Below are 27,540 nucleotides of genomic sequence, written 5' to 3' on the forward strand. Positions count from 1 at the left end.
TGTATTTTGGGGGATTGGGAGCCCAAGGAGAGGGAGAGAGACAGGGAAACAGCCAGGCAGTGGAGTATTCAGAACACACAACATTGATCAGTTAAGTTTGCCCTCTTATATTGGGGCAGTTCGTGATGCCCCAAAACAATTACAGTGGAAACATCAAAGATCACTGATCACAGATCACCATAACAGATATTATAATGAAAAAGTTTGAAATATGGTGACAGTTATGAAAATGTGACTCAGAGTCATGAAGTGAGCACATGCTGTGTGTGAAAACGGCAATGATGGACTTGCTCAGTGCAGAGCTGTCATAAAACTTCCATTTGCAAAGCACAATAAAGCAAAGCACAATAAAATGAGGTATGCCTACATACAAGAACACAAATCGACAGACCTGATTAAGGCTGATTTATTAACCACAACCATGCATTCTACCAGCTGTGTGACCACGGGCAAATTGTTGATTTTTTTCACCCCCAATTTGTAAGTCTTTAAAATTTGAGTGCTAATAATAATGTAATGTGGGGATTAAATGGAATAGATAATATAAGTAATAAGCTTAGGTTCTTAGCACTGCATAACATGTAATTCAATAAACAGATGACATAGTTATCCCACTCTGCAAAATAATTGAAAACAGGTTTCTTCATAGCAAGCTCAATTCTTAAAAAAGAACAATGATTCTTTTTATGCCAAACTTGTTTTACATCACTATATCTGTTTTACTGCTGCTAAATTTTGTTCACATTGAAATGTCCAAACAAGCAGTTTAAAGTTCATGTTTAAAACTATGAAAATGTGATTTATCCAGAAACCACATTAGAAAAATTATACCAACAGTTATTAACCTGAGTCTCATAGAAACTGTGTACATTCCAAATTTTGTTTAAAAATGTAGACAGCATGGACTGTTCTAAAATTTTAACTGAAGTCAACCACTATTATTTGGAGAAATATTCCATTTATAGGACAGAGTGATTTGAGGAATCTTCTTGGGATTAAATCTCTTTTATGTATATGTTGATCAGATGTTTATTTGGTCTGAAAAACTGATTCAATATTTCCACTGGAAAAACAAAAAGAAACAGATAATTTTGTTCTATTAATATTAGTGTTCTGGGTCTACTGTAACAAATTACCATAAATTATGTAGCTTAAAATAACAAAAGTTTATTCTCTCACAGTTCTGGAGTCTAGAAGTCCAAAACTAAGTTGTTGGCAGAGCCTTGCTTTTTGAAGGCTGGTGGGGAGAATTTGTTCCTTTTGCTTGGCTCTGGAGTTGCCAGCAATTTTTGGCATTCCATGGCTTGTAGACATATTACTTCAATCTTTGTGTTCATCATCACGTGGCATTCTCCCTGTGTGTCTGTTTCTCTTCTGCTCTTCTTATAAGGATTGGATTAGGGCCTACCCTAATTCAGTATGACCTCATCTTAATTACATCTATAAAGACTGTATTTCCCAATAAGTTCACATTCATAGGTACTAGAGGTTAGGACTTCAACATATCTTTGGGGGAACATATACATGTATATATATGATAGAGTATACATAGAGTATATAGATATAGATTTATAACTGGGAATAGAATTAGAAAAGAAAAATGAATTTTGAAAACAAATTTCTTTTGTTCAGCCTCTGAAAAGAGGTTATTTCACTTGTGATAAGACATGATCTATGACTAGATCTACATGTTTTGCTTAGTAATATTTGACACCACCATTTCTTAGACATCGACAGTTCCTCGATCATTCATTTTCCTATCTACTCTCTAGCTTTATTTATTAAAATTTAAAGCAATAGCTATCATTTTGCTTGCTTTGTTTACTTGATGTCAGAGTTCAAACAATAGGTTTACAGATTCAAGACCACAGGATACAAACTACATGCATCAACAAATGAAATGCCCTACGACTTTAGAGATGGTATACCATTTATATTTATAATCATACTTATAGTTATACTTTGTAAATGAACTTAGGTCAGATTTCCTTTTCCATATTCGCTTAAACCAGGGCCACCTTTTATTATTATGGGTAAGAAATTAAGAGAAATTGTTGACATTTATGGGTAATGTTTATGGATAAGGCTTATGGGTTATATTATGGGTAAGAAACTAAGAAAAATTATTGACATTTCAAAATGAACAAGTTTATTTTATTTACTTACACAAACACACACACACACACACACACACACACGTATATTGAGATAGGGTCTTGCATTGTAACCCAGGCTAGAGTGCAGTGGAATGAACGTGGCTCAGTGCAGCCTTAACCTCCTGGGCTCAAGTGATCCTCCCATATCAGCCTCCTGAGTAGCTAGGACCACAGCTGCACGCTACCATGCCCAGCTAATTTTTGGATTTTTTGTGGAAACGGGATCTTGCCCATTCATCCCATTACTGGGTATATACCAAAAGGATTCTAAATCACGCTGCTATAAAGACACATGCACACGTATGTTATTTCGGCACTATTCACAATAGCAAAGGCTTGGAACCAACCCAAATGTCCATCAATGATAGACTGGATTAAGAAAACTTGGCACATATACTCCATGGAATACTATGCAGCCATAAAAAAAAGATGAGTTCATGTCCTTCATAGGGACATGGATGAAGCCGGAAACCATCATTCTGAGCAAACTATCGCGAGGACAGAAAACCAAGCACCGCATGTTCTCATTCATAGGTGGAAATTAAACAATGAGAACACTTGGACACAGGGTGAGGAACACCACACACCAAAGCCTGTTGTGGGGTGGGAGGAGGAGGGAGGGATAGCATTAGGAGATATACCTAACATAAATGACAAGTTAATGGGCGCAGCACACCAACATGGCATATGTATACATGTGTAACAAACCTGCATGTTGTGCACATGTACCCTAGAACTTAAAGTATAAAAAGAAGAAAAAAAGAAAGAAACGGGTCTTGCCATGTTTCTCAGGCTGGTCTCGAACGCTTGGGTTCAAGCAATCCTCTTATTTCAGCCACCCAAAGTGCTGGGATTATAGGCATGAGCCACTGCACCCAACCTCATTATGAATTGTTAACATTAATTCAATGGCTTATTCTAGTAAAGCTCATTCTAGTGAAGGCTCTTTCTAATCATTACTACATTTTTAGTATTACGTCTTCTTTTTGGTCATGTCCCATATAGTATTCAGGCAATTGTCACACATATTTCATGTAATAAAACTTACACAGAACTATTCTTTAGAAATTTCTCTGTTTCTTCAAGTTCACTGGCTGGTTTCTCTGCCATGTCCAATGTGCTGTTAAGCCTATCCAGTGAATTTTTCATTTTGATACTATACTTTTTAGTTTCATAATTTGCATGTGATGCTTTTGGAAAATATTTGTTATGGTAAAATATATATAATATAAAATTTTATCCATTTTTAGGTATACTTGGTTCTTTTTTATTGGTTTTATTTCTCTGCTGAAATGCTATTTGGGCATTTATTATGATTATCTTTTTCTTTATGTTCTCAGTAATAGCTGCCATAAGGTACATGTATGAATCATCTCAGAGTCTGTTCCATTGGCTGCTTTTTCTGTGGACTTTGGTTTGTATTTTTCTGTTTCGTTACATTTCTAAGAAATTTTTTATTGTATATTAGATGTAGATGACACACTGTAGAGACTCTAGATTCTGTTATCTTCTTCTGAAGAGTATTGACCTTTTTCCTAACAGTTAAATCAGTAGCTGCTCACATTTATCTAGTGAAGGTTTGGTTTGATGTTTTGTTAGAGAGTGGATCTATTTTGGTTTTGTTCGTAATCCTTGGGTGACTTCCTTAGTGTAGGGATATAATATTTACTCCTAAAACGTGGTCCTTTATGGATTTCTGTGGAAAGCCTGAGGTGTTATAATCTGCTTTTATTTGATGGGATTCAAACTTGAAACTCTTTGTCTCATGTAACGGGCAGTAGAAGAAATCCTTATTTTTGCTTTCCAGCTGTTACTTTCCATTGGGTTTTTGGAGTCTTCCCCATGCATGCATGTACAGTTTAGGTGCCAGCCTAGGTAGGAATTGATATATAAATATTGTATACTCCTCCTCTGTATTTTCTTCCTTTCTGGACTCCCCCTCCCCAACCCTCGATTTTCAGCCATTCTCTCAACCCTGAATTCTGCCCTCTGATACCTCAAGCAAGTAAGACTGTGGCTTTCTGCTTAAGTTCTACTTGCTCATATACCATTGTACCTCAGGAGAGCCATATAAATGTAGAATTATATGTTGCCCAGTGATGTTATCTTCTTTCAAGGGTCAAATCCTCACTCTTTCTATTTCTGCCCACATTTGGTCACTCTGTAGTATGTCTTCAAATAATTGTGTTTTGCTTATTGGCTTTAGTATTTTTTCACAGTTTATGGTTGTTATCAACGGGAGAATTAGTGTGATTTAAGTTACTTGGCATTACTTGAATTGGAATTACTGGGTCTTTTCACTTTCATACTTACCTGTTCGCTTTATTATTTCATCTCATCATTAGTGTAGTCACTTTGACCTAGGTTTGATTCCTGGTTCTGCTGTTTATTACTGTGTTACTTCAAACTTCTGATCTTCAGTGTTCCTGTATGTAAAGTGGAAATGATCATACGTATCTCAGAGTTGCTTTAGAATATTAAATGTGAAAATATAGGTAAAGCCTGTGACACGTAACATAGAAGTTAATTTACACCTGTAAATGCTACTTCCCTTTATTACCATAATTATTTTATAAGGTTGGAAGGTCAAATATTACTATATAGGATGAATTGCTTAAGATCTTACTACTAGATACCAGAAGTATGGTTTAATTATATTAAATATATAAGGTAAATTTATGCCTACCAGTGATTCATTTCTGCTATATATATATATATATATATATATATATATATTCATTTCTATATTATTACATCAAGAAGAATTACCTGCGATTTTGAGGAAAAATAGAAAAACAAGGGTTAATAACAGTAAGGCATTATCGCATGCCAGTGTTCTGGGCTGTGTCCTTTTTCTCTTCTGGGTACACTTAAAGCCAGCCCACTGTCAGGTTGCCAGAAGATATTGCTGCAGTATTTCTTTTCTATCAAAGAAGAACGAGTCCAAGGAAGTTTGTGATTTTAGAGCCAGACGGAATTTGCAGTGAGAAATCAGGCCCAGTGAAATAAATACGTGTGTATGTGATCAGTGAAGAATATATTAAAAAATATACCACTATATAACGAGCTATTCTATCGTCAGAGTTTCCTTATGACTAAAAAATGAATGAGTTGTACCCTTGCTAAACACGTAATTTTAGAAACTGCGTATTGAATGGTCTTTGCCACGAACGAGTAGTTAACATAAGTGTCTGTCCTGCCTATTAGAATCATGTTTTGAATGTGTGTATGTATAGATTGTTTTGTGTTATTTTTAAGCAATGCATAGGATTTTATGTGTGGATTTCAAAAACATTTTGCTATAGTGGAAGTAATATTAAGGTGAAGATAACAGGGGAAACTGGTTGAGGTTGCTCTGTAAGCATTATTACAGTTGCCATTCACATTTGTGCCTGTTCAAATAGAAACCCATCAATCATGTAAACTTAGGGCCAGATTCTGATCTCTAATGCACAGCATGAATTGCCACATATCTTTTTTCCACCAAAAAAAAAAAAAAAAAAAAAGTGCTCAGTCACATCTGAGATTAAAATCTGTCCTTTCAAATTGATTTTATTTTTATCTAGACTAAGAAGCAAAGTATAGTGTCAGTCCTGTCAGGATGTGATTTCTTTTTTTACATATAATTCTTACAGAATCAAGTGTTTATGTATTTCTGTAATCATAATAGCTCTGAGAAATATAGAAAAATTATTGTTGTACTTTTTAAAATGGAATCTTTTTATCCCTACGTGATCACATGTGCTAATGTGGATTGTAGGGAAAAGCTGTATTATTAAAAATAAATTACCTAAGGTTATAATATATGAAATGCAAACAAAACCTGTTTACATAGATTATTCTGTTTATAAGAATATATTTTATATTTTCCATTAAAATTTAACAATCGTATTCAACCTTACCAATAAAGTAAAATATTTAAAATAATAAAGTTACCTTGTTTTGGCACTTGTGTGAGGGTTTTTTTAAAAGTTGTGAGATAATTGACAAAAGTTGGAAGATAACATTTTTATTTGAATTTTTTCTTATCCAAGGAAAATTAGTTCAATTTATGTATATTTTTATATTTAGCTGTGTATATTGAAAGCTTCTTATGACCAAAGCACCAGGCTAGACCTTTTTTGGGGACCCAAAAAGATGAATCTGATATCACCCTGCCTCAAAGAAGCATATGGTTTAGTAGGACAAACAAAAGCACACATATCACACATAGATAAGTATAGAGTGGAGAAACTTTCAGACTGTACTTCTCAGCACTATGATTCTATAGAAGAATCTGGGTATGTGCCATTTTTTGGTATGTATTTCTGAATTACAAGTGATCTTTAAGGGAACCTAGCATAGTGCCTGGACCATAATAGGTGTTCAAAAATGTTGAAAGAGTGGGCAAATATTCTCTAGTGCCTGGGATAAGACAACATGCTAGATGTAATGTGAGCCTATGTATGTGTGTTAACTGTCTCTGCTGGAAAACAAGGTATTTTCGAGTTAAACTGATTTTATCTGGCTTTCACCATTTTGTAGAACAAAATAGGCGAATTATTTCTTCGAACTCCAGTTTCTTCATCTGTAAAGTGTGGTGACAATACCTATCTTATAAGTTTGTTATGAAGAGTGAATGAGATAATGTGTATAAAGCTTATATTTTTATGGTGGCTATAAGAGTTTAGGTTAGAAATTAGTGTTACAGTTACTATTACTATTATTTTTACTAATAAAGAGTGGGTAAAAGTACCACATTATGAGACAGTAGTTAAACCATAACATTGACTTTGCATGTCTGTAAGAAGCAGAATTTTTATTTCGAATGGGTAGCCCTTCATTCAATCTTTATTATGTGATTTTTTTAAATTAAGGAAATATGTCATTAGCTTTAAAATTAACATTATTTTACTTTGTACTGTATCATTTTGTCTTTGTATATTGAAAACTCAAATAAATACTTAGGAATTAGTATTTACTTTTTAAAAATGTATTCATTCAACAAATATTTACTAAGTGCTATTTGCCGAGCATTGTAGTGGGCACTGATGACAAAGCAATGAACAAGGCTGACAAAGTCTCTGCCCTCAGAAAGTTTACGTTTTCTGTTTCATTTGTAATGGCCCTGGATTTGCAGATCTGGCCCTTCAAAACTGGTTCACAGATTGTTAATGGTGTCCTAAACAGTGTGCTTGAGATGTAGGGAGTAGTTATCATAGGAGTGAGACATGTGAGGTTTTTTTTCCTGTGACCCATGAATCATAATCAGGCCAGATACCAAGTGTAAAAAATTACTACATTCAAGCCCACATTCCTGGAAGTTATATGTAATTGTTCTCCTTTGTCATCTTAAAGTAAAGATAAATTTTAGAGCATGCTTTACAAAATTATGAGGGCCTAGGTACAAATGAATAACAGAGTTAGGGAAGGAAGGCACATGATCACTATTAAATCTAACTTGTTAGCAATATTTTACTTTAAAGTTGAGCACTGTGGCTCACGCCTATAATCCCAGCAGTTTGGAAGACCGAGGCAGGAGGATGGCTTGAGTTTAGGATTCAAAACCAGCCTAGGAAACATAGTGATACCCTGTCTCTACAAAAATTTTATTTTTATTTTTTGAGACAGAGTCTCGCACTGTCACCCAGGCTGGAGTGCAGTGGCACTATCTCGGCTCACTGCAACCTCTACCTCCCGAGTTCAAGCGATTCTCCTGCCTCAGCCTCCCGAGTAGCTGAGATTGCAGGCGCCCGCCACCATGCCCAGCTATTTTTCTGTATTTTTCATAAAGACAAGGCAAAAAAAAAAACTTTTTTTTTTAATTAGCTGAGTGTGGTGGTGCGTGCCGGCTTGTGCCTGTGGTCCTAGCTATTCAGGAGGCTGCAGTGGGAAGACGGGTTGAGCCCTGGAGGCTGAGGCTGCAGTGAGTTCTGATGGTGCCACTGCATTCCATCCTGGGTGACAGAGTGAAACCCTGTTTCAAAAAATATATGTCTATATATATTACTTTCAGTATAAAGAATTAAGTTTCTTTTTATCTTTTGAGTATTAGAAAACCTTGGGCTTTGGGCTGGTACCTAGATTCACAGTTATTTTCTGTTTGGAAATTTTATTCTATCTCCCCCACCATTAATCACCTTATAGCTAACTTTACTGGTTAAAACATTCTACTAAGCAGAATAGACTATCACTTCTAATTTTCTATGCTTTCCTGTTTGTTTACATCAGACATTAAGTAAACTAAGAGTATACAGTTTTGTTGCTAATTTAATTTCTTACTAATAGGAGAATTTGGGCAAGTTCATCTTTTTTTCCTTCACTGTAAAGTATAGATGATAACGTTTAACTGATTGGTATGTGATTCAGATTTCAAAATGAAAATGAAGTCGTAGGATACATGAGGTTTCATGTAGTTATTATTGGCAAGAAGAGAGAGAATGATTAATGATAGAAATTGCTGTTAATTGAGCATTTTTAAGTGCCTGTGCTACATATAGATTATAGTTTGGCCTCAAAATAAATCTGCATGATAGGAATCATTATTTCCAGATTCTATATAAAGGAATATACTCTAAAAAACATTAACTCACTTGCTCAAGGACTTTCAAGTTAGTCAGTTAGTGAGCCAGAATTCAAATTGGGATTTGTATGTATCAGAATCCAGCACTCATGACATCACATTGCCTTTCTTGGGTGCTAAAACACAAGGTCGAGTGAAAATGCATATGCATCGTTAGATTCTCTATTATGACCTTACTCTTTTCTCCTTTTAAAATTTTTATTCATGTATTATGTGTACATGTTAAATAGTACCGAGTGCCCCAACCCTTGGAGTTCATCTGCAGATAACTGCTTTTAATTGTTTGCTACTAGCCAGGCACGGTGGCTCACACCTGTAATCTCAGCACTTTGGGAGGCTGAGGCGGGTGGATCATGAGGTCAGGAGTTCAACACCAGCCTGGCCAAGATGGTGAAACCCCTACCTCTTCTAAAAATACAAAAATTAGCGTGATGGCAGGCACCTATAATTCCAGCTACTCAGGAGGCTTAGGCAGGAGAATTGTTGGAACCCGGGGTGCACAGGTTGCTGCAGTGAGCCGAGATCGTGCCACTGCACTCCAGCCTGGGTGACAGTGAGACTCCATCTCAAAAAAAAATTGTTTTCTACTGTTCAGGTACCTGTTCCTAAATACGTTTCTTTTTTAACTGCTAGCTCTAGGTTTGCCAATATGAGACGTTATAGAAAGAAGTTATAGGTCATTTGTCTATTATCACGGAAGATGACTTAGCATACTTCTACCACCTAGTACCTCTTTGTTATCCCATCCTTGAAATATAGTTAGTTAAACCAAAAACAAATATTTTCCTTATTGATGTTATATAAATATTCTCTGCAACACCAAATAGTTATAATTACATTTCCTTTCTTGTAAAGCTTTTTTTTAATTGTAGTTTTTCTCTCATTCTGCATTCAGCTTTTTATAATATAGAAAAAAAATGTCTTCCGCCTATTTATTTTCCTGTCTTTATCACTATTTCTTGAAACCATGGTTGATATAAATATTACTTTTTTTTCAGTTTGTTTCTTGAATAAATTTTGCAGCAGATTTTCTTGCAGACTCTATGACTTACCTCTGTCAGAAATTAATTTTAGTTTTTAAAGAGCCTCTGTCCTTGTTTCCAAAAGTTTACCAAAAACTACATTTGAGCCATTTTTGAATAAAATACACAAGCTTTAAAACAAACATTGGCAGTCTTTTTTCACATCAAATAACCTTTATGGTAGGAGGAATGTTTTTACCAGGCCATCCTTTAAATAAGTTACCACAGGTTTTCAGCACATAGCCAGAGAAAATGGTGGCCCAAAGCCAGTTCATATATTGAGTTCCTTTAACGAGCATAACAGCTACATAGGGGCATTCTAAATTTAAGCTTGTACAGCATATTGAGTGGTGGCATACAGTGGTAAGTCCACTGAGCCTAACAATTTATAAAATTATAAATATTATATAAGAGCCAACAATTAACAGTGTCTTTTCCTTGGGGTTATGTGGAGGGAGGGATGGGGGCTACAACTCTTTACTTTCATACTTCCATACCATTTGAATTTTGTTCAAAATGAGTATTTGTTACTTTTTGAAACCAGAAAGAAAAAAGATTAAAGACATTCTAAAAGCAATAAGGTAAAGGATAAAGCTGAGGGGAAAAAAATAAAATTTAAACTTTATGTCTTGTTAGTATGGTGAACTTAGGTACCCTGATATTTCATGATAAACAACTAAAAATAATGTGAAATATAAAAATAGTGTTTATATGCAACTATGAACTGGAAAGATGGCAAATACTAAGAGGCTAAAACAAACAAACACAAACCCTACATAAAAAATAGTGTTCAGAGAGGTAAGCTTTAAGGATACTTGCTGAACCTGGTAAATTCTGGGTTACAATTTTGTTTTCATGGCCTCCTATTGAAAGAGGAACAGGAGACAGTCAAAATCCTGGACACATCCAAGGTAGAGTCTATTCTTCAGGTCCCCTCAGTATGGACGTCCAAATATCTACATCTTTATTGGAAGGGTACCTATTAAAATCAGCTATCATTTCCCATGACACTGCAAGGAAAATTGGTTAATTTAAACCTTGACATTGCGCATAGGAATGAAATATCTCTTTGATCATTTGAATATCAAGCTGGTATTGTGGGTTTGCTACTGAAGTTCACACTACATAAGTGATACCAAAAAACAAAACAAAACAAAAAACAAAAATTAAAGACAAGAACTTAAGGTAGTCCCACATAGCTGGCAGAAGCAAACATAAATTTTTGTTGAAGGAATCTGCCTTCAAAATTTCCACAGGTAAAATTCCCCCAAAATATGAATTTACTGTCAAAAATTATAAACCAAGGCATCATGAATGAGTGTCAGAAACCATATTCTAAAGAAAGACTCATAAATATTTTATATATTAAAAATTATCAGGGAGAATATAAAATAAGTCTGTTTAATAAAGAAATACGAGATTAAAGATAATGATATGACATTCCTGAGGAAGAAGAACAAAGTAGGGAGACTTATATGAAGATTTAATGTAACGCTATAGTGATTAGTAGAGTGTGATACTGGTGAAAGATAGACAGATTGACCAATGGAACAAAATAGACTGCTTAGAAACATCTATCTATAGGTGGTAAGTTGGTATATAAAAGAGCTAGCATTAGGATAAGGGTTGACTTTTCAATAAGTGATACTGGGATCGTTGATTATCCATTAAGAGGAAAATGAAATTTGACCCCTACTTTATATCATATGTAAATATCAGCTCTAAGTGGAGTAGAGACTTAAATATGAAAAGCGAAACTATACAAATTTTAGGAGAGTATCTTTCGAGTAGAGAGAAAATGAAAAAGCCATTAAGGAAAATGTGGTTAAATTGTATTGCATTACAATTGTGATATTCTTTTCATCGAGAGTCACCTTAAAAAGAATGAAAAGACAAGTTACAAATTAGAGAAGACATTCACAGTACATCTAATTGAAAAAGAATTATTGCAAGTTAATATAAAAAAGACAGAATTGGAAGTTGGCAAAGACTTTTTGTGTCTTAATCTGACTTTGCTTTCCAATAACCCTTTATTTCTGATCATCTCAACCTGTTTGACCACCTGCCTACCCATAAAAGGGGCAAAATCCACTGCCATGAGTTCTTCGGTTATTGTTTTGGAAAAAACAATAAATAAAATAATTAAAAGGAAAATTTTAATCGGCATACTGAAAAAGTTACTCTTGAGCTTACTCGCTTTCATATCTTTTTCTCTACCCCCACACAATTCATTTTTCCCTTCTCTCAGCTTCTGACCTTTGACACAGTTCATTGCATTGCATTCATTATTCTTGTATGGTATCAGGTAGATACTGTATTATATACTGGAGAATTATACTGATAGTTTTCCTCTGACATGATTTATATAAATATATATATCATTTTTGCATTGATAAGTCTTTTAAAATTGTGCTTCTTTTTAATTGTGAATTTTGTGGGCAGTATTATTACTTACCTCACTCTTTTTCCTCCTGCCTTCTATTACCATCTAAATCAGTGGTTCTCATCCAGGGGAATTTCGCCCCCTAAAGGAACATTTGACAATATCTGGAGACATTCTCAATTGACATTACTGGTGGGGTTTGACTGCAGGCCAGGGATGCTGCTTCGCATCTGACAGTGCACAGGATAACCCTCCACAGCAAAGTATTATATAAAATGTAAATAGTGCCACAGTTGGAAACAGCTCTTTAACTTTTTTTTGCTCCTTTCTTATTATGCTTGTCTTCTGTTTTTGGCTCTACCTCTCATAACTACCCTAGTAGACCCACTCATCTTCCTAATACAATAAAGAATACGTTCTCATTTGGCTACTACAATTAATATATAGCCATAAGATACAACTTTTTCAAACAAGATCATGTCTTTTATGGGAACATGGATGGAGCTGGAGGCCATTATCCTTAGCAAACTAATGCAGGAACAGAAAACCAAATACCACATGTTCTTACTTATAAGTGGGCACTAAAGGAGAACTCATGAACACAAAGAGGGTAACAACATAAACTAGGGCCTACTTGAGGGCAGAGGAGGGAGAGGATCAGAAAAAAATAACTACTGGGTGACAATAATCTGTACAACAAACCCCTGTGACACAAGTTTACGTGTGTAACAAACCTGCACATGTACCCCTGAACCTTTTTCTTTGCTGGGCCGCACAGAATAGTACTGAAAGTGGAGAATGGATTGGCAGAAACAGGTTTAATTGAAGAAAACTAGGGCTTTTCTGCTGTTGAAGATCAGGGCTTTTTCTCCACAGAGATTATGAAATTTTGACCAGTTAACCTAACATGATGAAAAACTTCACCAGATAGTAATCCTACCTTGTTTTTCATTTCTGGGCTTTATGGACAAGAAACATTTAATGAGTGGCTGGTTTTATGTGCCAGTCATTATACTATGGTGGTGCTTTCAGAGAGATAGCTTTTTAATTCCCAGAACAACTCTAAGAGAAATGTTATTATTCTTATTTCACAGAAAAGAAAGCTGGGACTTAAAAGAGAAGTAGATGTAAATGCCTTGCCCAATGTCACTCGGAGGAGCCTGATCCCAAGTTTTCTAACTCAAGTTTAGTGTTCTTTCTGCCGCCCTACTTTGCCACTTTATCACTTGCAGCATGCATGCCTGTTTCATCTAGTTCTTTTTAAAGCTTTTGCTCTCTGGAAAATAAATTATTTTTTAAATAGAGGGTTTTTTAACGTGGTTTTTTTTGTTTGTTTTTTTGTTTTTTGGTTTTTTTTTGCTTTTTTCATTTTTTACCCTGACACAATTCAGAGTGCCTAGTGTAGTGCTATAGGTACTAAAATAATGCATAATAAATATTCTTTAAAAATAAAAAAGGGTGTTGGGCAAAAGGGTACAAAGAGGAAAGGCAGAAGTGCCTGACCTCTTTAGAACAGTGCAAGAAGTCTGCCAGAGCAGTTATTTTATAACAAAAAAGCTTAGATTTTTCAGTCTAAATAAGGACTTAATTAACATTTCCATTCAACTCAAGAAATACTGTACTTCAGAAGCCCTTGTTACTTGATGTATTTGAATTGTTTATTTCACTGATTTTTTTCTGGTTGCAGTGAGGTTAAATGTTATAATAAGAAAGGCAAGAATTCCCGTGCATTATGGGCTTACCTGTGACTTACCATTCTTATCATCAAAATACAACATGATTCGTCTTCATTTTCATAATTTTGTTTTACAATGAGAAAAAAGCAATTGAAAGTATTTAATACCCACTTATGGTATTAAAACTAAAGTTCTCAGTAACTTATACCTCATAAGCCAAAGTAGAATGGCTAACATAAATTTATTCAAAGTATACATTTTGCATAATTCCTGTTCAATTGAAAATACCTCTTGGTCATAATTCTTGAAGAGTTGTTATTTTTCAGAGTCATTCCTTCATATTTTAAGGTGTTCCAAAGTCTGCATATTTAGCTTAAATCTTAGTATGTGTAAAAATGGTTCAAAGATAACATTTAGCAAATGTACGTATGGTCAACAATTAATGCAATTGTTGACTTTTCTAACATTTGATTGCTGTATGTTCAAAATGACAGGTCATTTTGAGAGGGGAAGAAGTAATCTTTGCAATTTCCCTGCCTTGCTATCATGAGTGAGGTATCAGCAGCAAAATAATAATTGTATTAGATAAATCAGTACATTTTAGAAGTTACATGAATGATCCAACTCAAAATTATTCTCAGCCAAGTGTGGTAAATTTTGTTTTCCCACACCTCACTCCTGCCAGAGACAGTTTAGAAATGTGTAGAGGCATTGTTGGCTGCCACAGTGATTGGAGAGAGAGAACTATCAAGAGGGTCCAGGAATATAAAGTTTCCAGTGGATCAGGGGATAGTTCCATATAACAAAGACTTTTGCTGTCCAGAATATCTGAAGTGTCCTTATTAAGAAACACTGGTCACGGTGACTCACGCCTGTAATCCCAGCATTTTGGGTGGGTGAGGTGGGCCGATTGCTTGAGCCCAGGAGTTCAAGACCAGCCTGAACATAGCTAGACACCCTCTCTACAAAATACAAAAAAATATATATATATATAGCCAGGCATGTTGGTGTGCACCTGTAGTCCCAGCTACTGGGGAGACTGAGATGGGAGGATCACCTGATCCCGGAGAAGTTAAGGTTGCAGTGAACCCAGATCATGCCACTGCACTCCAGCCTGGGTAAAAGAGTGAGACCCTGTCTCAAAAGGGAAAAAAAGAAATACTGAAAGATAAAGACTCATATTCTAGTTATGAATAGGTGTGAAATACCAGATACCAGGTATCTTTATGGAAACCTCTGCGAGTTAGTGGATCTTTAAGGGGAAAAATAAAAAACAAAAACACTTTGTTTGTTTGTTTTGTTTTTTTTCAAGACAGAGTCTCACTCTGTCTCCCAGGCCCGAGTGCAATGGTGCAATCATGGCTCATTGCAGCCTCAACCTCCCAGGCTCAGGTAATCCTCCTACCATAGCCTCCCATGTAGCTGGGACTGCAGGCATGCACCATGATGCCCAGCTAATTTTTGTATTTTTTGTAGAGACAGGGTCTTGTCATGTTAGCCCAGCTCGTCTCAGACTCCTGAGCTCAAGCAATTTGCCTGCCTCGGCCTCCCAAAGTGCTGGGATTGCAATAATGAGCCACTGCACCCAGTCTGGAAAATATTTTAAATTTAACAAATCTCTAGCCATGAGCATGTTTATTGGAAGAATCGCGTTTACCCATGTCATCATGGCATTGTAGTGTCTGAAGAATGTATCTTGAACTATTGTTATGGACATTTTTCTCTAGTGTTCACTTTTTAAAAGAAGGCCCAGAAATGGAAATAGGGACTTAATCTCCTATTATGAGGAGATTATTGGGGTTTGGGTTCTGAAACTGAGCAGTAAAAATTGGCTTTCATCTACGTAAAAAGACTCACCTAATGGCCTGGTACTTCATGCAGAAAGTCAAAATAAAAAGTAGAGGGAACTTTACTAGGAGATTGTAACACCATCATCTTCACCGCAGACTGAGAAAATTGAAATATATTGACCCCTTACTCTTTCCTAGGCATTGAGAAAAGACCTTTATATGTAGTTATCCATTTATTTGTACAATAAAATTTCACTGTAATGTACAATAGGAAAACTGCTGGGGAAATATATAGCTCTTACAATCCGGGGACATCAAGTATGGTGATGGAGACAGAGAAACAGTCAGTTGTAACTACATATGACAAATGCTATAATATGTAATACATATTGGTTGCAGTGGGGGCATATACAGGCATACCTCAGAGATACTGCAGGTTCGGTTTCAGACCACCCTAGTGAAGCAAATGTTGCAATAAAGTGAGCCATAGGATTTGTTTTGTTTTCCCAATGCATATAAAAGTTATCTGTATTCTATACTGTAGTCTATTAAGTATGCAATCTTATTATATCTTTAAAAGCTATTGTCAGGTTCTAACTGAGGTCCAAGGGGAGTCAATGAGTGAGTGGCGGGTAGCTGGAAATCACTCAAGGAATTGTAGACAATTTCAACATGGCTTTACTCTTTCTCTGGGCACGAGCAAGCCATATGTACAGCATTAGCAGGGTAATTATACCTTTTACAGACAATAGTGGCTCCAAGTCAAGCACAAGCTCATGTGGGTGATCACCTAATGTGACTCACGTGACATAGTTACATAAATGTGCAGGGTTGTGCGCCTATGCTCCAAACCTGCTGAGTCATGATGCACTGGAAGTCTACCCCAGCCTACTCCTGACTAAAGCACAGCCATTTCCCTTACTTTCCACCCTTTAGGCCAGGGACATCCCCTGGGCAGGGACACATACCCATAGGGTAGAGCCCTGAATCCATAACTCACAACAACAATACGGAGAGCAGTAGCTCACTACTAGGATCCCAGCTCTGCTACTCATGACTATTAGGGCCCAGCATAGGCCAGAGCCTAGGATGCCCACCCTCTCTGCAGGGTTCATCAGCAAGGCTCTTGACCGCCTTAATCTCCCATGACACCCCTTGCAGGGCTGCTGTTATGTTCTGCTGATTGTTAGGGATAAAGGTGCAACGTTGTGTTCGTAAAAGGCAGCAGTTACTATGTCTAAGGCCATTTGGTTTTGCAACACCACCTTTCTGATCTAATCAACCTCATCCATTAACAGGAGGAGTGTCACTCAGGTGGAATTCAGAATCTGAGTGGTGTGCTGTGCAAGAGCAGTAACTTGTACTTCTACAGTTATGACACCTGCTCCAGGGATAGTCATTGTCAAGGGGTAGAACCACCAGGGGGCTCGTCGCACTCACAAAAGCTAAGAGCATAGCACCTCCCATTTATGCAGGCATCTGGGCAACATGGGGAGAACAGTGGCAGGTACATAAGGTCACCCCCAGGCACAGCATCCAATTCAGTCCACTGGTAGGTAAGGCCACCCTGTGTCCCCACAGACCCATAAACTCCCAGGGGGGCACAAAATCCATCAGGGACCAACCTTGGTGGGACCGCTTTTCCACCATATGTTCAGTGTGATGACATGTGTTATGTTTACACAGGCTGTGACGGATATCCATCCCACACAGTGGTGTTACCCCAATGTAGCTCTCTGCACCGCGGTGCTTGGGCTGGGGGTACTACATGTTCCCCCACTAGCCAGCTCCACCCATCATAAGCACTATGGGCCAGCCAGGGGGCAGGCGTGCTGTGGGTCTTGCAGTGTCCTTTGTCCAAAGCTTGCTGCATCGTGTTCCAGGCATTGGCCATGGAACCCCAAGTCTCCAGCCATGTCCAGTTCTCCGCAGATGCTGAATGCATGTGCCAAGGCCGGCCGTCTTCAGCTGCTGCTGGAAGGGTGGTACAGAACCAACAGTTGGAAACACTGATCATCTCAGCATAGGTGTGGGCCCAGTCCACAATGCAGTTGGAGCCTGTTAACCTATGGTCAAAATGACAGAGCAGGCACAGGTACTAACAAAGGTAGATCATGGCAACACAGGCAACACAGAGGCTAACTTTTCTTTCTTTTTTTTTTTTTTTTTTGAGACGGAGTCTCACTCTGTCACCCAGGCTGGAGTACAGTGGCTGGATCTCAGCTCACTGCAAGCTCTGTCTCCCAGGTTTATGCCATTCTCCTGCCTCAGCCTCCCGAGTAGCTGGGACTACAGGCGCCCGCCACCTCGCCCGGCTAGTTTTTTTGTATTTTGTAGTAGAGACAGGGTTTCACCGTGTTAGCCAGGATGGTCTCGATCTCCTGACCTCGTGATCCGCCCGTCTCGGCCTCCCAAAGTGCTGGGATTACAGGCTTGAGCCACCGCGCCCGGCCAACTTTTCATCCCTAGATAACAATGCAGCTGCCAAGGGCTTCTGCCCTGGGCGATGGTACCACACCTCCTCAGCTCCCCATGGTTCCTTTGGGTCTTGTATCTGTGCCAAAGTCACAGGGGAGCTCTTAATAGGCCACAGACAGTACATGTGTCCCCCGGAGGAGGGTTCTTTCCCTGGCCATTCCCCTATGAGCAGTCAACCACGGGGGCCATGTATTGAACACCCAAGGAATAACATGCAAGTCATATTGTTGGCCCTCCACCCAGAGAGCTACAATGGCCAACTACTGGCAATGGGGGGATTGGAGGGTCAATGGCCACAGCCAGGTTTTCTATTCCCCTGCCTTCAGGTGCACTGGGTCAGGCAACAGCAGGTTACCATTCATCATCATACCTGGTTGGAGGAGGTCATCCTTAGTGTGTATCTGCAACTGAATGGGGTTGGCAGCCTGTTGTAACAAAGCCTCCACCAGGGCCGGGCTGCCTTTTCATGGCCATTCATTCGAGGTTTAGAGCACCAGGTCCAGCCTGGAACTCCAGCCCTACAAAGACAGGAGTGTGACATGCAAGTATAACTCCTTCTTCAAGAGCCCATTATATTGCTCAATCATACCTGCAGCTTGTGGGTTGTATGGCACACAGAATCTCCACTTTATGTCCTTTCGTCGTGCCCAGTGTTGTAAGTGTCGTCCAGTGAAACGTGTTCTCCTATCAGTCTCAACGGCCAGAGGGCGACCATACAGGGGACATAAGTGTTTCAAGGCCTGGATGGTGTTCTGTTGGTCAGTCACCCTACAAGGGTAGGTGAACAACAGGCCTGTGGCTGTGTCCACATCTGTTAGCACATGCATATACCCTTGTGACTTTGGCAGCGGCCCGATGTAGTCTGCTTTCTGCCTGGTCAAGGGCACTCGCCCTGTCGTTACTTGTTGCATAACACTGGACAGGTGCCTGTGTCTGTTTAGGGCATGCCTGAGCACATGCCGGGCACTTCTGAAAAGCCTCCCAAATGTCTTGTGTGGGCAGGGACAGACCCCAACGCTTAGTGACCTGTTGTATCAGTTTACCCCCTGCATGTCCCAGTTTCCAGCGTAGCCACAAGGCCACATCTCATGTAGGTGCCAACTCTAACCATTGGACCTTGGCCAAGGCATCTGCCTCATCATTGCCAGGGGTGGCCAAAGGCATATGGCCTGACACATAGTAAACAGTTACCTGTTTCTGATGACCCATTTCCCAGAGGTCTTGCCACATGGCTTGACCCCAAATGGGTTAGTGGCTGACTAGCAACTTCTGTATTTTCCAGGTAGTTAACCACAAAGTTAAGCCTCGGTAGACCACCCAGCTATTGGTACAGATTACCACCAGAGGGGTGCCACCACTTCTAAATCTGCAAGAGAATCAGTGTCACCTCCTTGGTGATCACCATCTACACTGCTAAGTTCAGCCCATTGGCTACTTTGTCCACACCCGGTTTCAAACCATATGGTATCAGTACTAGGTTGGACTGCAACAGCGGTCCAAGCAGTTATAGCACCTCGACTAGACCCATCTGTGTACCATGGCCTATCGAGAATGGGGGGACACCCTCCTTTAAATGCTGAAGGCTCAGGGTCTAGGGGTGCCTTAGGCCCCATGACCTTATCTTGTGTTAGGACTATAGGTCCCAAGACCTCTTGCAGCTCTGCTGCTAAAGGGACTTGTACTCAGTGCACTCCACTGCTCCAAGTAGTCACTCTACTTTGCCAAAGTGGATATCTGTGCGATCCCAGTCCAGGGGGTCGTTATCCGTGAACACACCCATCCTGCTATTGGCTGAGTCATCCACACGACGACTGCACCCTGTCCTGTCACACTCTCACAAGCCTGAAGGGTGGCATATATAGCTGCTAGCTATTTCTCTCTCAAGGAATATCAGAGCTCAGCTCCCTTCCATAGTTGAGACCAAAAGCCCATGGTGTCCTCAGGTGCTCTGTGCACTGCCACAGGGCCCAAACAAAACCATCTGTGTTCATCTGTGGTCACATGCACATCCAGCTCAAATAGGTGCCCCTGGTCCACTACCCATAGGGCTTATGCTTGCTGAATAGCCCACTTGGCTGCCAGGAAGGCAGTCTCAGCTGCATCATTCCAATCCCAGGTAGCTCCCTTCTTGGATAAATGATGGAATAGTTTTATCATTTGAGCTAAATGGGGCATAAATGCCCACCAGTATCCCAGGAGGCCCACAAAAATTTGCAGCTGCATCATTGTGGTTGGCTGGAGATATGCCTGAATCTTATCAACGATAGTCTCTGGGATGGCCTTTGTCTTACCCGACCAGATAACTCCCAAGAATTTGACAAATGAACCAGGCCTTTGGACCTTAGATTTGTTGACGGCCCAACTGCATGCTGCCAAATGTCGCCACAAGAGGGGTGCCACCACTTCTAAATCTGCAAGAGAATCAGAGGTTAACATATCATCAATATAATGGAATAGGTGGACCCCTTCTGGCATTGGCCAGGCAGCTAAATCCGTGGCAACTAGACCATGACATATGGTGGGGCTATGCACATAGCCCTGCAGCAACACTGTAAAAGTTCATTGTCGCCTGTCCCATGTGAAGGCAAACTGTTCTTGGCTCTTTGGAGCGATGTTGATGGAGAAAAATGCATTGTCTAAGTCCACTACATAGTGATACTGTCCCGCTTCCATCATCAAACGGTCCATCAAATCCATGATTGACGATACAGCTTCATGCAAAGGGGGTGTTACTTTTTTCAGTTCCCAGTAGTCCACCATCATCTGCCAGTTTCTATCAGGCTTTCTAACTGGCCACATTGGAGAATTGTAGGGGCTATGGGTGCCATGCACTATCTGCACCTCTTCCAGCTTTTTGTCTCAGTTATCTATGTATGTCCACCCGGCAAGCAGTATTGATGGGTGGAAGTAACCCATCGGTGTGGCAGAACCTGAGGCTGGTGATGCATATGTCTGTGCAGCACCAGCTTCACCACATGCACTTGGAGTTTGAATTCACTGGCTGTGGTTTGTAATGCCAGGCCATGTAAAATGTCCACCCCCAGAATGTATTCAGGTATGGGAGAAACACACACAGTATATAAACAGGGAGCCAAACAACTGATGCCAAGATACAGAGATACAGGTTTCATGTTCACTGACTGGCTTTCATAACCATCAAGGTAAGCAGGTTTGCCCAGATACTTATTCAGGTTCCGATAAAGAAGGCTGCAATCTGCACCAGTATCCACCAGTGCCAGCACCTGGACCCACTGTACGTTGGTGGGGGACGAGTGGATCGCTATTTCCGCATGTGGCCTCCGATCATCCAGTGTCCCCCCAAACTGGGCATCTCGGCCAGTTCCCTAATCAAGCAGAAACAGCTCTACATTTCCACCTGGCTGCAGCAAGTAGTCTTTGAGCTAAAGCACCCGGGTGGGACCAGGTGGCGCAGCAGTGTCTTTCTCCCCCTTGGGCATTTTCTGGAATTGCTGCTCTGGAGACAACTGTCTCCACAAAGCTAAGAGTACTTCATTGGGCTGCTTCTTGATTTTCTCTTGGTCAACCCCAGCCAAAATCAAATCTATCCACATCCATGAGCGTGTCACTTGTTGAGGCCCCCTTTTCTCTCATGGGGACCCCCCTTTGGGCAGGGCATTTTCCCCTTCTTTAAGGCGCAGACCCATTGGTCCTGCCAGTGGCCTTCTGCTTCCCCGAAGGCCGCCATAGCAGTGGTCACTTCATGTCTGTGTCACCCTATGTACAGGGTGGGTACAGCAGCTAGGGAGCCAAAGGCACTCGAGTGCAGAACCCAACATGAGACTCCTCATGTGGGAGGTGAAATGTTCATCATCTGGCCTCTGGGTATTCAGGTCAGACATAGCCTGCTGCATACCCATCTCCTGGATGACTTGCACCAAGTCAGCATATGACTGCCATTTACTCACAGTTTCAGGTATTTCACCAGTGTCATTCCACACAGTCCATATGGCTGCACATAGCCACTCAGTCAGGGTGTGGTCACCTTGCCCTTGTGCCAACCGCTCGCCTCAGGGACTGGCTATGTAGTTCTCGTAGTGCAGTCAAAATGCCCATCTAACTCTGCAAGCAAAGACTCGTTCATTCTCAGTGCTCTGTGATTCCAGCTGCTTCAGCATCTTCTCCATGCTCGCTCAGGACCCATCTACCTCTGCCCATGTTTCCATCAGAGCCCATCCAAGCAGCACAGCTGCCACCGGGTATCACAACCCATGTTGTGGACACATGGCCGACCCGGAATTAGTGGAATAAGTGGGCTCACTCACCTCAGGATCGTATTTGTGATGCCAATTGTCAGTTCTAACTGAGGTCCAAGGGGAGTTGGTGGGTGAGTGGCGAGTAGCTGGAAAAACACTCAAGGAATTGTAGACAGTTTTGACATGGCTTTACTCACTCTCTGGTGCAAGTGAACCATATGTGCAGCGAGCAGGGTAATTATACCTTTTACAGACTATAGCGACTCTGAGCCAAGCATGAGCTCACATAGGTCATCATCTAATGCTCCTCACGTGGTGTGTTGTGTACCTGCACCTCAAACTCACTGAGTTATGCTGCACCAGAAGGCCACCTCAGCCTACTCCTGACTGAAGCGCAGCCATTTCCCTCACAGTTATATAAATGCCTTGATTTAAAAATAGTTTATTGCTAACAACAACAACAAAAAAGCTACTGATCACCTGAGCCTTCAGCAAGTAATAATCTTTTTGCTAGTGAAGGGTTTAGCCTCAATGTCGACATCTGCTGACTGGTCAGGGTAATAGTTGCTGAATATTGGGTTGTCTGTGGCAATTCTTTAAAATAAGACAATGAAGTTTGCCACATTGGTCGACTCTTCCTTTCATGTAAGATTTCTCTAGCATACGATGCTGTTTGATAGAATTTTACCCACAGTAGAACTACTTTCAAAACTGGAATCAATTCTCTCAAACCTTGCTGCTCTTTTAGCTACTAAGTTTCTGTAATATTCTAAATCTTTTGTTATCATTTCAACAATGTTCACAGCATCTTCACCAAGAGTAGATTCCTCCTCCAGAAGCCACTTACTTTCTAAGCCATAAGAAGCAGCTGCTCATCTGTTCAAGTTTTATCATGACGTTGTAGCAATTCAGTCACATCTGCAGGCTCCACTTCTAATTAGAGATCTCTTGCTCTTTCCACAACATCTGTGATACTTCCGCCACTGAAGTTTTGAACCCATCAAAGTCATCCATGATGGTTGGAATTCACTCCTTCCAAGTTCTTGTTAATATTGATATTCTGACCTCTTCCCATGAATCAAGAATATTATTCTCTCCTGTCCCCATATTTTCCACACATGAACCAGGCATGGGTACAGACCAAAGGCCAAGGGATAAACAAGGGATTGCTGTATCGCTGGCTGATATGAGATGGGCACCACCAAGCAGATGCTGCTCTACCCAGGTCAGAGATAATGAATATTCCTAATGGCATCTAGATTGGTAAATCCTTTGCAAAAGGTTTTCTATCTGCTTTGCCCAGATGCATCAAGGAAACACTGTGTATGGCAGGTATAGCCTTACAAAATGTATTTCTTAATTAAAAGGACTTTAAAGTTGATGCATTTTCAAGTTGAAAGACTTGATCCATGGGCTACAGAATGGATATTGTGTTGGCAAGCATGAAAACAACATTAATCTCTTTGTACATCTCCATCACAGCTCTTGGATGACTAGGTGCACTGTCAATGAGCAGTAATATTTTGAAAGGAGTATTTTTTTCTCAGCAGTAGGTCTCTCAACAGTGAGCTTAAAATAGCAAATCATGCTGCAAACAGATGTGCTATCCTCTAGGTTTTGTTATTCCACTTATAGAGCACAGGCAGAGTAGATTTAGCATAACTTTTGAGGACCCTAGGCTTTTTGGAATGGTTAGTGACCATCGACTTCAACCTAAAATCACCAACTGCATTAGCCTCTAGCAAGAGAATCAGTGGGTCCTTTGAAGCTTTGAAGTTGAACATTGACTTCTCCTCTAGCTGTGAAAGTCCTAGATGGCATCTTCTAATAGATAGATGGCTGTTTCATCTACACTGAAAATCTGTTGTTTGTTCATCAATGATCTTAGCTAGAGCTTCTAGATAACTTGCTGAAGCTTCTCCATCAGAACTTACTGCTTCACTTCACACTTTTATGTTGTGGAGATGGCTTCTTTTCTTAAACCTCAGGAACCACCTTGCTTTTCTAGGGTCATACTTTTCTTCTGCAGCTTCCTCACCTCTCTCAGCCTTCAGAGAATTGAAGAGAGTTAGGGCCTTGCTCTGGATTAGACTTTGGTTTAAGGAAATGTGGCTGGTTTGATCTTCTCCCCAAACCACTAAAACTTTTTATCAGCAAAAAGGCTATTTCACAGCAAAAAGGCTGTTTCGCTTTCTTATTTGTGTATTAACTGAAGTAGCACTTTTAATTTGCTTCAATAACTTTCCTTTACAATCACAACTTGGCTACCTGTTCAGCACAAGAAGCCTAGCTGTCAGCCTGACATGTCTTCCTTACTAAGCTTAATTATTTCTAGCTTTTGATTTGAATTGAGATATGTGATTCTTCCTTTCACCTGAACACTTAAAGGCCATTGAAGGGTTATTACTTGGCCTAGTTTGAATATTGTTGTGTCTTAGGGGAGAGGGAGAGAGATGGGGGAACAGCTGGATTCTGGGGTAGTCAGAACACACACAACATTTATCGATTGAATTTGCCTTTTTATATGGATATGTGTTATGGCACCCCAAAACAGTTACAGTAGGAACATCCAAGGTCACTGATCACAGATCACTATGTTAGATGTAATAATAATGAAAAAGTTTGGACTATTGCAAGAATTACCAAAATGTGACACAGACACATGAAGTGGGCACATGCTGTGGGAAAAAAAGGCACCCATAGACTTGCTGAATGCAGGGTTGTTGCAAACCTTCCATTTGTAAAAAACACAATAGCTGTGAAGAGCAAAAAAACAAGGTATGCCTATACATTATTCCTACACTGGGGAAATGGGAGATCAAGGAATGTTTACCAGAGGATGACATATAACATTAATCTCTTTTATCATCTAAGGTCAAAAAAAATGTGTCATACATATTATTCCTATTTGTAGAAGAGGAAGAGACTGAAGTCCAGAAAGGTTATACATTCTATGTAAGGCCATATAATAATAGTATATGTTTATATGGCTGTCACTCTACAAGAGCTTTATGTTCATTCATGTAACCCTCACAGCCACCCTATAATACAGATGCTTTTGTCATTTCAGTTTTATAAAAAAAAAAACTGAGCCCTGTGGAAATAAATAAATAGAAAGAAGGGGAAAAAATTGAGCCCTGTGGGGTTAAGTAATTTGTCCAAGGTCATATATGAAGGCAATGCTGGATTTGAACCAAGGCAGACAGACTGTAGTGTCTATGTGCTTAACAACTATGGCATACACTGTCTCTTCTTCCTAGTTGGTGATTAAGCCTGATTGAAAACTCAACAGTCAGACTGGAGAACCCATATAGTTAAGTAACAGAATGCCGTTGGTATTTTAGATAGATTGTTTTGACTATAGTAAAAACAATAGACTTAGGTGAGACTGATCTGGAGGTGGGAAGACCAAATAGAGGAAAGCATGGATGCTAGTCTGACCTAAGCTAATTGCAACGAATATCAAGAGATACTTAGCAAATTCAACAATCAACTTCCTGGTTCATGAACACTGAGTGTGATTCAAAGGAAAAGGTCAGGAATCACTCCTTGTTTGACTGACGAGATGAAAAGTTGATATTTGGGTGGAGAATACAAGAAAGAGACAATTTAGGGGAAAAGTTGATGAGTTTTTTATTCTCCATAAATTTCATATTTGAAACGACCATAGGGTGCTCATATGAAGATATCCAGAAGACTGTGGAATTTGTGAACTGAGCTCAGAAGAAATATCTGGGCTGAGAAATAGAGAAAAGGACTAGTCAGGGAAATGTAGGATTGCTGAGCATTTTTAAAGACACAGTGGAGTTTTTAGATCAAAATATGTCGTGGCACAAATGTACACAGTTGTGGTATGTGCATTGGGAGGCCGAGACAGAGAGGGAGATGAAGAGAGGAGGAAACTTCTTGTAAGCCATGGGAGAAGATAAAAGATTATTAATACTTAAAAGTTTATAAGTCTTTCCCTGTTTCCTGCTCAAATTAAGGGCCAATTTTTGGTGCTGTTTTAGGTACTAGGAAGGGAGGAAACTTGAAAGAAGCCAATAAAACTGGAATCACTTACATTAGTAAGTTTGAGGGAGAATATAATCAATCTTGAAAGACCAGAAAAGTGGATGTATTGAAGGAAAAAGTCATATTGGGTGGAGGATAGAGTTTGAGGAATATTTCGGGGTGTGAAATAAGATCCCGGGACAGCTGCCCTGCTGCACAATTAAGGGAGAAGACAAAAGAATCTAATTATCTTTTACTATGCATTAGCAATGGAATTCTACATTAGTGTATCTTCATGAGAGTTCATTAATGATTTAAGTTGTTTTTCATTTTTCAATGATTTTTACATATAGGCTCCTGTTTTATTTGTTTTTAATCTGAACATAGTTTTATGAGTCTGGCCAAAAGCCATCTTGGCTTTTTATGGGTTACTTCTAATTTCTCTAGCAGTACTCCAGCAACCTATGTATTGAAGAAAGCAGACATTTGCATTCATTTGTAAGAGTTTATAGTTTATGCATTTAGTTTATAACCTAGTGAGTAGAAAGAGTTGATAGTATTGACAAGTAGTGTTCAAGATAATGGAGATATATACATCATTTCAAAGTGCACATGTAGATGTGGACCCTGAAATACCAGAAGAAATTTAAGAATTTGAGATAAATATGAAAGATGCAAAATGTTAACATTGTTGGATGATCAAAAATAGTTTACAGGCTCGGTAGGATGACTCATACCTGTAATCCCATCACTTTGGGAGGCCTATGTGGTACAATCGCTTAAGTCCAGGAGTTTGAGACCAGCCTGAGCAGCATCGTGAGACCTTGTCTCTACTAAAGAAGGAAAAGGAGAAGAAGAAATAATAATAATAATAATAATAATAATAATAATAATAATAATAATTTACAGATGAAGAAATTAAGACTGAGAGAGGTTAGGTCTATTGTCTAAGGTCACACACAACTAGTAATTATAGTAGCTGGTATTCAAACCTGATCAGTCTGGCTTCACTGCATTCTCTTTCTAGTATGCTTTTGAACTACCTAGAAAAATAGTGGCAGTTTCTGAAATGGAAGACTATGATTCATGATAGTTGCTAGGCATCGTACCAATCAGAATTCTTAGTTTTAAACAATAGAAGCCAGCTTTGTCTAAAGCAGAAAAGGAATATTTGGTAATATCATAGAGCCCACAGAATCTTTAGGGGTGCTGCAGAACTAGACTTAAGAAACTAGTAGAAATGAGGAAAGGTAAAGCCCTACCAGT

The 27,540-nt window shown here is 39.4% G+C and overlaps 1 protein-coding gene, 1 long non-coding RNA gene and 1 other non-coding gene across 20 annotated transcripts in view; 1 reads left to right on the forward strand and 2 right to left on the reverse strand.

Annotated features, from left to right (window-relative positions):
* LOC105492700 (methyl-CpG binding domain protein 5) overlaps positions 1-27,540 on the forward strand; it is a 512,463-nt gene that overhangs the window by 232,511 nt on the left and 252,412 nt on the right. The gene's annotated exons all lie outside the window — the stretch shown is intronic.
* Positions 17,524-27,338, reverse strand: LOC139357299 (uncharacterized). Its single transcript, XR_011610255.1, has 5 exons — positions 27,267-27,338; positions 27,012-27,107; positions 20,359-20,478; positions 18,438-18,585; positions 17,524-17,655 (listed from the first exon to the last, which is right to left on the reverse strand). It is a non-coding gene; the product is annotated as an uncharacterized lncRNA (long non-coding RNA).
* LOC112428633 (small nucleolar RNA SNORA48) lies at positions 23,385-23,516 on the reverse strand. The gene has a single exon (XR_003020681.1). It is a non-coding gene; the product is annotated as a small nucleolar RNA SNORA48 (small nucleolar RNA).

This window comes from Macaca nemestrina, chromosome 11 (genome assembly GCF_043159975.1).
Source record: "Macaca nemestrina isolate mMacNem1 chromosome 11, mMacNem.hap1, whole genome shotgun sequence".
Taxonomy (NCBI): domain Eukaryota; kingdom Metazoa; phylum Chordata; class Mammalia; order Primates; family Cercopithecidae; genus Macaca; species Macaca nemestrina.